At 41.4% G+C, this 13,375-nt stretch overlaps 1 protein-coding gene across 1 annotated transcript in view; it reads right to left on the bottom strand.

Annotated features, from left to right (window-relative positions):
- Nucleotides 1–13,107, bottom strand: part of rho-6 (serine protease rhomboid 6) — a 287,122-nt gene extending 274,015 nt beyond the window's left edge. The window contains exon 1 of the mRNA XM_033473974.2: nucleotides 12,893–13,107. The gene's annotated coding sequence lies outside the window, so the exon portion shown is untranslated. The remainder of the gene's footprint in view (nucleotides 1–12,892) is intronic.
- Nucleotides 13,108–13,375: the final 268 nt, after the last annotated feature.

The raw sequence follows: 13,375 nt of genomic DNA, 5'->3' as shown, positions 1-13,375 counted from the left end.
CCATTTGAAGTTCATTTCAAACCGTTGCTGCCAAATGTCCTCGTATTGTTAGACTTAGAATTTACGGTGTAAATGGATACCGACGTTATTGCGAAATCTTATCATTTCTTGTGTGCAGAAGCCACGATTTTAAGCAATGCAAAACGGAAGAAGGTCTGAGAAGCGTTCCCGGGTTCATTCTTCGCGAACGAGGGAGGAAGCGAAATCACGATTCTCGAAAAATCGACCACGTCCTACCCGACGCGGTGCCCGTTTTCACGATTGGAGGCGATCCAAATCTTTGTGCTAATATTACCGGGCCCGATAATCGCGTCCTGGGACGCTAATTTTTCCGGGAGAAATGGGAAACGTCGAACCTTCCGCCGTTTCTTCGGTCGGAAATAGATGGCAGATCGCGATTGCAGCTCGGCGAGGAAGATTCTAATAAGCGGAGAGCTGGGAACGGTTGCGAGAACAATTTTGTTCCATGGCCAATTTTTTCCAGTCGTTTTTTTTTCGAACAGAGAGGTCTCCGGAATGTTTTCGCAAAATTTGATGCGGGAAAACCCAATATTATCGGAATCGCGCGAAAAAAAGGAGCGCGAACTGCGTGGAAATTTTAACAATGCTGTTCCATTATTTTCAACCGATCAAAACTGTTAAGAGCGAAAATAATAAACATTTGTTTAACTCCTGTTTGTTGAAATTCGGACAGAGACATTTTATTTTGCAGAAAGATCATTTGAAACCTCTGTTATTTGCTTCGGATTCTTCGAACGCGGCCAGAACTGAAACTGATGCCGGACCCGTAATTTTGTTGATATTGTTTCAAGACAATGGAACGGAACAAAAAAAAAATAGCCGGTGAAAAGTGAATGATTTCGTTTCCCACCGCAGGATCTGGTTCGCATGAATACGGCAATGGCGCAAACTGTACACGCGCGATGAAATACAGGACTGAATACCTTTAGGAGTATCGATGCAGTGTAGTGCATTGAATGCACCAACATTTCTGCTGAATATTCAAGCTACCGTTTTATTTTGGATTGAGCAGCTTACGATAAGCTTTCTTCATTGTACGATACCCGGGGCTCTCTTCAGACGCGTGTAATACATATGGATAGAGGGGGCTCTATTGAAGAATATTAATGGCGGAAAAGCGGGCAAAAAGCGTGTTTCGCGCAACCTTTTGTCGACGAAACTTTCTTCCGTTGAAGATTATTCTTGATATGGGGAAAAGTTTGAAAAGGACTTCTTTTTACACCCTTTCACGTATGCGTCCACGGCTGCTCTGGAGCGCCCGGGCTGGTACAGAAAGAAACGCGTCATTTTAGGAAAGAAAACCCACGGTGCGAGCTCCTTGAAAGAACCCCCATTTTACAAAGAAATTGTCGTAAACGCGGGGTAACCTCTGTGGCCGCTTGTAAATGCCAGGCTCCTTTGTTAAGGAAACGGATTTCCTTCTTTTTTGCCTTAACTATAACGAGACGGCGTCTTACTTTGCGCGCCGACTGTTTTAAAAGCGATTTCTCCTGCCGCATAAATTGGTTGCACGATCGCACACATTTATTGGGATACATACGCGCTGAATGCAAGCGAACGATCGTTGAAAAATTGCTGACGGTGAATTTTTGTACAATTTTTTGGTCGCGAAGAGTTTACCTGCTCGATTATTTTATGCGTTCATGATACAAATGGGGCGAAATAGGAAATAGTGAAATAGGGTGAATACAAAACTGTAAAGAGAAAAGAATTTATGTTAAAGTTAACTTGTATCCAGACAGCAGATCTTTATGCAAAATAAAAATTGTCTACATCGATTGTATAAAACAGAAGTTAAATAAGAACGCGTTCTTTCATTTAAGAGTTTTCTTAAATTAAAAACGATGCAACAATATTGGTAAATTTATCTTGCGTCTTCGATGTTCTGTATTTCTCTTGCCCATTTTTGCTATAAATCCGTAAAATCCGCCGTCTAGTTATAACAATTATTAAAAGAGAAAACACATTTTGTCATTGTAAGGAAACGAATAATGGTTTAAAAATAAACTAACTTTTACTCGCAAAGACAAATAACATTTCATTCGCGAATGAACTATTCGCAAATATATATATATATATATGACAAAATGTGTTTTCTCCTTTAATAATTGTTATAACTAGACGGCGGATTTTACGGATTTATAGCAAAAATGGGCAAGAGAAATACAGAACATCGAAGACGCAAGATAAATTTACCAATATTGTTGCATCGTTTTTAATTTAAGAAAACTCTTAAATGAAAGAATGCGTTCTTATTTAACTTCTGTTTTATAAAAATGAAAAATGAATATATATATATATATATATATATATATATATAAATGAAATATATATAATATTTATATATATATATAAATGAAAAATATATATATATATATATTCATATATATTTTCAACAATTATTATATATATATATATATATATATATATATATATATATATATATATATCGGATAAATCATTGAACAATCTTATTCGCGAATAGTTTATTCACGAATATAACTATTGAATATAATACGAATATAACGTGAATAAACTATTCGCGAATAAGATTGTTCAATGATTTATCCATCCGAATAATTACGTAGTCAACAGGTTATTCGAATAATGCCGAAATATGATACGGACTTACTTTAACCGGAAAATCTTTGATCGAGCTGTCGAGAAATAACCAGCGATCAGGAAAGCAAGCGCCGATCGAACTTCGGCCGAACTTCAACACAGGATTTCGATCTAAAGCCAATGTCGGTGTTCAAATAAATTTGGTCGATCTGTGGCGGTGCCAAGCGGGGTCGTCAGCCGCCGCGGCTGATGACAGCGGACACAATGGCAGCGGTCGTGCAACCAGCCGGCAGTTTTCACGGGACAAATCGTGTTTCTTCGGCGACTTTCTTCTCGCCCTGTCTACGGCGACAATGGACGGGCAACGAGGAATAAAAAGAGCTCGAAGAAAGCCGCGGTAACGGGAGGTAGACGAGGTCGCTGAAAGACTCGCCCCCGCCGCGGCAGAAGAGACAAAACAGCTTTGCTGCTTCCCGTATCAATTGGATGTTGGATGGAAGTGCGTCCTTTCATTTCTGTAATTCCAGTCAGAGCGCTGCGGGGGGTCGAAAAGGACTCTACGCTTCGCGGGACGCGTTTCCGGAGGAAACTCTTGCTTTCTCCGGGATGAAGATACATGCCCGTGTGCCGCACGGAAAAATCAACCCTCGGCTGGCTCGAGGACACCGGCGCGGTTGTTTTAACCCCGGAATGACGAAGCCTCCGGGCTCGCCAACTTCTCCGCGCTCATAAACATTTGTTTCGGCCGGTTTTCCCTGCAGAAGTAATATCTTCCCCAAATTAAATATAAATCCGACGTTTTTAACCCTTTCGCTACGGCGGTTCAGTCCGCCGTAGCGCCCCTCCTGAACGGAACCACCCGCCGAAATTGTGCACATTGCACGTGGATAGTGTATTTGGGAAGAAAAGGGAGTTTTCTTTAAAACAATATAGTTATAATTTCTGCATAAGGTATAAAGTTATTTAATAGGTAAAAAAAGTTTCATTAACAATGGAAGAAGTGAAGAAATAATATATAATATACAGTAATAAAATAAAACATAATATTCATAATACAAAACATAATACATAATAATTAGTCCTAAAGTTAGTACTTTCGATTTTCTATCCCTTTATGACATGTAACACAATAATAATGGGAAATGCAGGTAGAACAAATATAACTTGAATGGTGTGTCGCTTATTTCGGACTGTCGTTTGTTTGTTTCGTCAAAAGATTCACGCAATACCAGCATGTCGGATATATCCGGCGTTCGTCCCCAGAGGGCGATCATGTGGATGTCGGATATATCCGGCGTTCGGCTCCGCGAGTGTTCATATGGATGACGGATATATCCGTCGTTCGGAGCGAAAGGGTTAATAACCGCGGTCCCGGAAAATAACATTCGCAACTTCATTTGTTGCATTTTTCAGAGTGAACGTTCCGTTCAATCGAGAACTAATTTTGTTCGCATAGCTATCTCCTCTAGAAGTATTATCATCTAATTAGAAATAAATCTAATGTTTTTAATATCGTGGACCTGGGAAATAACATTCCTTCGTCACATTTACCGAAATGTACATTGAATTCAATTCGAAACTAATTTTGCTCGTTACTACTTATTCTGGATGCTTTTTCTCGAATATCTTCACTTGAAGAATAAATCGGCCATTTTGAATACTGTAGAGAAGGAAAATATCATTGGCAATTTTTCTTTGTTGTTTAATCAATGTTTTCAACAATAATATATTTACCAAGTTAAACGGAAACAATCTTGTTTAAATAGTCGAAAAATGGAGATCAATATCTTCGGCAGAAATGCGAACTTTAATAAACTGCTACGCGCGTCGAAGATAATGTTATATTCATTGTACATCCTCGTTACTAAATGAAACATCAATAAACAAATCATCCGTATTTAGTGGATTATATTCGTAACGTTCGGAACGAGTGCTGACAACGATATTAAACCGGAAGGGGTTAGTCGGATATAATAGAAATAAATGTCTGGCACAGACGGCAGAAATAACACTGCCTCTTAAAGCTCAATGCATCGTATTTCACAGAATCCGATACACAGAAGTGAGCTTGAAGATTTCGTCATTAAAATCGAATGGGCTACGAGTCCTCTTTCCGGCGCGCCGTCAAACGGCGTAACCGCGTTTGATATCGAAACATTTGATCGCGCTGATAACAAAAGATAGCCGAGCACCGATTTCGGAGGGAGTGGGCACAAAGCGTAAACGGAAGGCAGAAACGAAATTCCCTAACATTCTATCCGATACAGTATTCGCTCGTTAACAGTTAAAGGTCGAACGTAACGATTTTCCAGAGAAAATTTGACGAGTATTTTCGCCGCCGTTGTGCCGCGGCTGGCGTTGAAATTTTCGCATTCACGCGAGCGCCCCGGCACGTCATCCGACAATTTTCAAAGAGAGAACTTTTAATCGCTCGGAAAAACCGACTGCTTTCGATAGGGGTATTGTATCTAGATATTATAAAATCGCGATGGAATTCGGTCCGCGTGAAAATCGTTTAATAAACGACATCCACCCTCTGTGCGCTGATGAATTTCGCCGCGTTAGGAGGGCGGGGAGGGCGGCGAGGGTGGCAGCCAGGGGGTGGACACGCGTCGTTCGCAATTTTTCACTCGGTCGCGAACACGCGACACGCGCACGTTTCGCCTATTGCGAGATCCGCGCACTCCGCTTCGTAAACACGCCGATATTAATGTCGCCCGATTGTTTTCGTTTGTTAATAAGCGACCCCGTGGTCGGTTGAATATTTTTCTTTTTTTTTCGAAATGAACGCCCCCTCTCCGCCGATTCCCGCTGACCCCCTCCCCGCCGCGGATTTACAGTCCATTCGAAGCCGAGTTAATGCACCGTGGACACGCTCTCGGAATTCAACTTTCCGTATGACAGGAAGAATTTAATTCGTTCAAGGCAAACAGCTTCGCATGTACGTCGAACCGAGCCCGTCCGGGATTACCGCTTTTCGAGTATTCATTTATTCGTTTTTAACATTCATCCGTCGGGCTCCGCGCGCCGGAAAAACGTTCGAGCGTGTTTCGATTATTCCCGCACGCATTTCCAAATCATTCAGTTTCATTTATGTGCGCGCAATTTTCTTTTATAATCCGACAGAGCCGCGCCGGCATTGTTCCGCGGTATTAATTTTCTAAGGGGCGAACTCGCGCGGGATCGTTCCGCCGGCGAAAACAAATCGAAAATATGCAACGAAATTTTGTCGGATGCAACTACGTTTCCCGGGGAAATTGAATTTAAAAGTGTTTCGGGCGCGCGTGCCTTCGAACACGGTCGACTAATTTGTTAGTTCATTACTCGCCACTTTTCCTAGCAATACGCATCCACACCGCGCGGCGCGCTATCGCGTGTTTATTTTTACCGCGGTTTGCTGATAAAAATATATATATAACAGCGCCGATACGGAAACACGTATTCTTCATTTTTATCCGCACTTCGTTTTATTTCGCTCTGCTCGCGGTAATAGGAGCTAAGTGAATATTACATTCTACGGAAACCAATTACTGTAATTATTCAGTATTATTCATGCTTCTGTATTATGTTTGACTTTCTTCGTATTTTGTTTACATAGAACACTTTCATAAAATATACGATTTAATAAAGAATGTGTGCATACTTCTTAACTTGTCAATTTGATGAAATTCTTTAGGATTTTCGTGTGCCAGTCGAAGCGTTAACCCTTTGCAGTCGAAGCTACTTTAACTCGAAATCCAAAAGTGCCTATAATCCAATTATATAATCCAATCCAATAATATATAATTATCCAATATATATAATAATAATAATCCATATCCATATCCATATAATAATAATCCATATAATAATAATCCAATAATATATAATTATCCAAATATATATAATAATCCAATAATATATAATCCAAATTCTGCCTATATTGGCAAGAACAATACTTGCAGTTTTAACAGGTTTTTGCTTTAAATATAATCAAACCTGATATCGTTACAATTATTTTGAGAAACGATATGGCAATCATTAGTTGGATCTCATAGGTGCAAATATTTACGGACATACCGAGAAATGAATGTTTAGGAGTGAGTATCGTACAACTAAAAATCGCTCGAAATTTCGATTCGTCATCGCCGGTCAATCAGTTCTCCGGCAAAAAAATTCCCGGAGACAGTCGGCTTCGGGCATTTAAGAGCGGAAGGTGGTTTAAACGGTTTTATGCATTCCGCTTCTAAGGAATGGCCGCGATGGCCGCCCGGTTTTCCGAGCAGTCGGCGAGCAGACGTTGAAGTCGGACCAACAGATTCCGCTTCCACTTACAATAAAAGTCGGTGCCCCTTTTACGGTGTACTACTTGCGTCCGACTTCCGCGAGACAGCCCGTCCGCTGCAGCACGTTCGCAACTCGCTCTAAGGAAAGGAAAACCGGCTGTCTGTCTGTCCGTCTGTCCGTCGCGTCGTTCTTGGCCGCATTCGAAATACGTTTAAACGAAAGGAAAACCTCTCCCTCTCTCTCTACCTATATCCCTTTCCCGCCGTATCTCGCGTCCACCGACGGCTGTTCGCGTAAATGGATAAGTTACGCGGGCCGGATGCAAATGCTCGGAGCGTTCGTGAACGGAATAACGCGCGGCGCGGCTCTCTAGCTCGCCGGTTCCTTTGTTCGCGGACTCCTCTTTCCCTTTGATGGGGTGAAACGAAAACAAGAGACCGCCGCGCCGCCAAGCTCGGGAACACGAAGAGAGAGAAAGAGAGAGAAAGAGAGAGAGAGAGAGCCACGGCTATTCGAAGGGAAAATATTTAGACTCCCGTCGGCTAACCTTGAAACGACCAGAGCCGCTGAAACTCGCGGAAGTAGAGGTCTATGCGTGCACCGCCGGGCCCCCGTAACACCCCGCAAGTCGATCGGAATCCAGGAAGATCTTTCGAACGGACGAATTAAAAATATACGCGCGCACAGGCGCGCCGTTCTGCCTTCTGCGGCGCCCACGGAATTTCCTAACCGTGGTCGTGGTCACGTTCTTCGGTATACGTCGTGTCGCACCTCGTATTTCTTAAGCAATTAACCCTTCCCCGACCGAAATTTCGACTCGCGCACGCCGGACCCCGGGTCCCGAAGTATAAATATTGTTGTCCGACTGTCTGCTTTTTGCGACGAGCGATCTAAATGTTCATCGAACTCTATAAAAGTACTAACGTGCCTGGCGAGAACGTCTCAAAACACATGTTGAAACAAATTTGTAAATTGAATTAGAAATGTTTCTAAGCATGCTCGAGTATATTTTTGTCAAAGAGGCGTCGTTCGAGTGTTAAAAGTACTACGAACACGTTTTCTTTAAGGAAAGGAGGATGGGTTATTTTAATTTTAATCTAATTTTTAATTTTAATTTTAATTTTAATTTTAATTTTTTTTAATTTTAATTTTAAAATTTTTTAATTTTAATTTTAATTTTTATTTTAATTTTTTAATTTTAATTTTAATTTTAATTTTAATTTTAATTAATGTTGGGTTATTTTAATTTTAATCTAAGCGATGGTCGATAGTTATAGCTGTTTTCCTTTTCATTTGCTTTACTCTATCGACACACATGTATGTAGTTTAAGACGTTCTTACGCGGAATATTGTGTATAAGAATAATTTGTATTTGTATTGTACATTTTCGATTTAGAGATCATACTTCCGAAGGTATTTTATATCCGCGCTTGTGTTTGTATTGACGTCTGTGTTTATAAATTGTAAACTGGAAGTCACGACAAAGCCGAAAGGCAAACGACAGTAAAGCACTATCGCTACAAAAGACGTAAATAACACAAAACATGAACAACACATCCTGATCGTTTGTTCTGCGTTCAGTTTGCAATCTTCGTAATAATGTAACGCAGTCCTCGTGTGTCGCTAACATGTCGGTATTCGTTCTCAAGAGATTAATATTTTACAAAAAATTCAACTCCGATAAAAATATGTAAACCTCTTTTGCCATTTAAGTTCGATAAAAAAATACTCTGCGGCGTTTTCGGTTTCTGAAATAATCGGAAGTGGTTAGATTAATAAATTAATTTTCGTTCCGTAGGATCTGCAGAATTTGTAGCGTTAGAAGACTTTCCCGTCTCGGTGTCATTTTCTAAATTACCTTTTCGTGGATACGTCTTTTAACATCGTTTTTTCCACCGCGATATCGATCGATTTTAATAATTTTCAGCAAAACCACTCGAACACACACATCCTTAGACAAGAACCTCCGATTTCATCCTACACGAAAGCAAAATTTCGCAGCTCGTTTCACTTCGCTGTTTCGTTTTATTACAATTCATTACCCTTCTCCATTCGCAATATTTCATCTCCGTCAAAGTGTAAAAGTGCCTCCGGCTCGTATATAAGGATACATCGTCCGTTGCATTATCATAATGCATCATCGCGTATTTCCAGCATTAGACTTGAAAGAGACGACGTTAAAACGCGGCGAATCTCGCCCATTAACACCGTTATTGTTCGCATTATCTTATTTCTTTTTTGTTATACACCTCATTATCTTATTTATATTGTACACCTCTCGCGCTATCTTATTCTCATTATTTATCGTTATCCTGCTGTTCTTTCGTTTACGTGTTCTTTTAACGATCAGTGCGCGATCGAGTCTATCCGCTAACATTATTAAAACATAATTGGATCTTGTGTATACACGGTAATCGCGAATATTCGGTTGCTTAACGCGGCAAATCCCTAAAAATTACGCAACTTCCAGGTAATCCAGCCGGAGGAACCGAAATTCGAAAGTTACAATTGTTTAAAGCCCCGTTAATCCTCCAGCATGCTATAAATTCGAATAAAGTTTTGCCCGAACACCTCGCGACACGAACTTCCTGATCCCAATCAAAGAACACGTGTACGCAGCATTCTCAACGCGTTAAAAATAGCTTCTGACTCGATTCATTAACGCAAAAACAACTTCCACTTAATCAGCGTTCGACGAACAATCGCGTAACCCGGAAATTCGGGCGACAAGACGAAAAGGAAGCCGACGCTGGTCCAGAATCCCACCAATCACCCCGACCGGAGAAAAACAAATTTTCCCGGAGACAAATCATTCGGTCGTGGTACACGGTGTTCGAACGAATCCTTGTCGTTTACGACTGCGAATCGCGCAGCCATAAAGACGCGAATCATTCGGGCAGCTACGTACAGCCGGCGTTACCGGGACCGAAACGGAATCGAATTTCCGCGAAGAGAAAGGCGAAAAAACAGCGCGCGACTTTTATCTCCGTGCGTATCGCGATTCCAGAAAAATATCGAGCGAAAAAATAGCCCCGCTCCTTTGAGCGAAAGAAACTTGAAAAGCGACGGGTGTTTCCGGGCTGCGGAAACGGGGGCCGGGGGAGGGGGAAAAAAGCTTTTGATCCGACCAAAATCGGGAGCGCCGCGGGGCGCGCGGGGCGTGCGTCGAAAAATGACGAAAGTGCATTCAGCCCCGAAGATAACGACCGCTTTCATTCGTAACTTGATAAACGGCGCACTCTGCCTCTAACCTGATCTTGAAAACTAAAAGCGGAGCGAACCACTCGACCGATGGTTGACAGAGCCGGACCACTTGAGAAACATTCGTTTCCATTAGCGTTCCGGGGTCAGCGCGACAGGTCCGCGTTACAACCATTAAAACGTGTCCCGCGATATAATAAATGCTTCTTTTCTTGCCGCTCCTCTCTCTTTTTCGCCGTGGCCGATCTTCGCTCGTGTTTCCGCGCGATGTTTATTTCGAGCGCGGGCAACGCGAGCCACATGTCTTTTGACAATCACCTGCGGGGGTGGTTTTGCCAAACTTTTTCTGGGAGAACGGTTTCGTAGACGCGAGAGAATCGTGTCCAGAAATCTATTTTATAATTGTGCTTCTACGGTAACGTTTCCAGCTTCGTGATATCTTAAATTTCTTTACGTTGCAAAATGAACATTTGCAACGGAATATTCAGTGTACCAAATTTGCTTCCGAAGACGCGAGAGAATTGTGTCCAGAAATCTGTTTTATAATTGTGCTTCTACGGTAACGTTTCAAGCTTCGTGATATCTTAAATTTCTTTACGTTGCAAAATGAACATTTGCAACGGAATATTCAGTGTACCAAATTTGCTTCCGAAGACGCGAGAGAATTGTGTCCAGAAATCTGTTTTATAATTGTGCTTCTACGATAATGTTTCAAACTTCGTGATATCTTAAATTTCTTTACGTTGCAAAATGAACATTTGCAACGGAATATTCAGTGTACCAAATTTGCTTTCGAAGACGCGAGAGAATTGTGTCCAGAAATCTGTTTTATAATTGTGCTTCTACGGTAACGTTTCAAGATTCGTGATAACTTAAATTTCTTTACGTTGCAAAATGAACATTTGCAACGGAATATTCAGTGTACCAAATTTGCTTTCGGTTTGCAAAATGGAAAATAGTTGAGAGAGCGTTTTAGTATCGTACATTCTAAGTGCTCAATTTTTATTTCATTAGATTACTTTATTTTTGTAAAATTTTTAAGGCTGTTAATTTAGTAGTCATCAAAGCGTTAATTAACATTGAAACAACCAAACTTCACGATAGAACAGTCAAAAATGTGGAAAAATATATTTACTGATTTATCATTTTGTAATAAAAAAATATCATGCGATATTTCAAAATATGCAATCCTATTGTCTTTAAAAGACAATACATACAGAGGTCACTTTCCGGTTATTCTAATGTTAACAGCATTGATAGAAGATAATTTTGCTTTTTAGAGCAGTCAAAGTCAACATTACTTTCCCACTATACCGATAGATCTTGATGCAATATTTATTATTAGCCTGCTCACATTTATACAAATTTCATGCCAACTGTTGTGAAACTGGGGTAAAGTCGAATTAAATTTCTTGCATCAATGGTTTCAACACTCTAAAAATAATATCAGCGCGAATAAGATGCAGTAAAAGTTTCTAGATTCTCTATCTTATCTTCGAATCCGTTTGCTATATTTGAAAGTTTTCAATGCGTTTGCTACAATTTGTAAGACCCAGCGAAGCGTGCATTCTCGAAAATCTTCGGTCACCCGGTAGATTCTACTTGCATTTCTCGGTTCAGTTAATCAAATGTATCAATACGAAGTAATTGAGAGTGCAGAGTAAAAAAATATGCTCGCTAAATAACACTGTCGCTTATGCAACTTTCCGCAATCATGAAAGGCATTGTAAAGAGAAAACAAGGGAAAGCCGGTGAAATAAAAACTTTGATAAAGCGTAAAACGCAGGCCCTGTTTTCTTTCCTTTCCGCGGTGAAAACATTCGCCGAGATAACGAGTTTCTATTTAAATTAACTTTCCATTAAACAGTCCGGGGAAACGTAAATTTGCATAAACATCCGCGGTCTGTCCATTGTTTTTAAACGGTGAATGTTTATGCATTAGAAGCGCCATGTATGATTCGAATGGCTGACACAGAAAAAAGATTCCGATGACGTTTATTAATATTCATACGCTACGTCTTATGTCATCCGCATAATCAACAACTCGTGCCAAACAAGATAACGGCATTTATTTTGTTTAAAATATCAGAAGATAATATTCAAAAAAATTCAATTCCGAATCGGTCGTTATATTATTTTACTACACGCGTACAGTTTCATTTACATTCGAAAGTATTAAAATACGGCAACACAAAAGAGATTTAACATTATATACTAACATAAAACCGTGCGTATTTATTTATCCGAACATGAAACTGCAATCTCATTTCCGCTTACACAAACCACGGAACAGCAAAAGAATTAAAAGCCACTTCATCGGAATCCTTTTTTTAATCGCGAGGATATGATTTTTCCATGGCTATATTTAGTTTGGCGCAGCGAGAAAGTTGCGTTTGATTAACCCACGCTATACTACTCGATAATTTCACCGGTTGTCGACTCCGCGCGACACTTCATTCCTTTTATAACGCCATCCGCGGGAATAGCGCCCCCAATGGCTTACGCGTTTTATGGTTTCAATTTTACCGCGGTAGAACCAACAATCTACCCCCCTAACGACACCGCAGCATGTGTGCATCATTTACTCGGCTCGTTCCGGTTGCCCCGCTACCGGCTCCGCCGCAAAATAATTCACCATCTTTTAAGCAAGACGCGAACCGAAAAACACTTTTAACCGAAAATCCTCGGACAAGCCGATATAACCTACCGAAGCCGCGTTACATTCGTCTGATTAACAAACGGACGACCGATTTCCATCGAAGAGTAATTACTGCACGTAATATCCTCGTACGACGTCTGTACCGACGAAATCTTTCACGGAAAACAAATTCGCGAGTCTTACCTTGTTCCTTACAGCTGCGCGACAGTCACTCCATGGTCCTTTCGCTGGCTGCAAGCTCTGTCGGATCCTCCGGCTGCCGGTCCTCGATATCACTTAATATATCACTGTGCAAACTCGTTAAGGGGATTCACGGGTGAAAAGCGGTAGGTCCGACGCGTCGACCACGAGTACATAAACATACGGCTTGACGTCCGCGCGTGCACTGACTTCTGTTCGGTCGAGCCAGGCCGCAGTCCATCCACCTTGGCCGAGCGTAGACTCGTCGCGCGGTTGCCATGACGATGGGTCAACAGCACGCGCTGCGCGCGCAAAGGAGACAATCCCACTCGGGCCGCCGTGACACTGACAAGGACCGACTGTCGACGATCGTGTCTTCTCTGCCGCGCCGCGAAATTGCAACACGCGCCCGTGGAAAATTAATAACGACGCCTGTTAACTCGGTACGCGAGCGTGTCCGACGCACACGAGCCCGCTTCTGCCCGC

Source organism: Megalopta genalis, chromosome 1, assembly GCF_051020955.1.
Source record: "Megalopta genalis isolate 19385.01 chromosome 1, iyMegGena1_principal, whole genome shotgun sequence".
Taxonomy (NCBI): domain Eukaryota; kingdom Metazoa; phylum Arthropoda; class Insecta; order Hymenoptera; family Halictidae; genus Megalopta; species Megalopta genalis.
The sequence above is the reverse complement of the archived record's forward strand: the minus strand, read 5'-3'. Positions and strand labels throughout refer to the sequence as shown.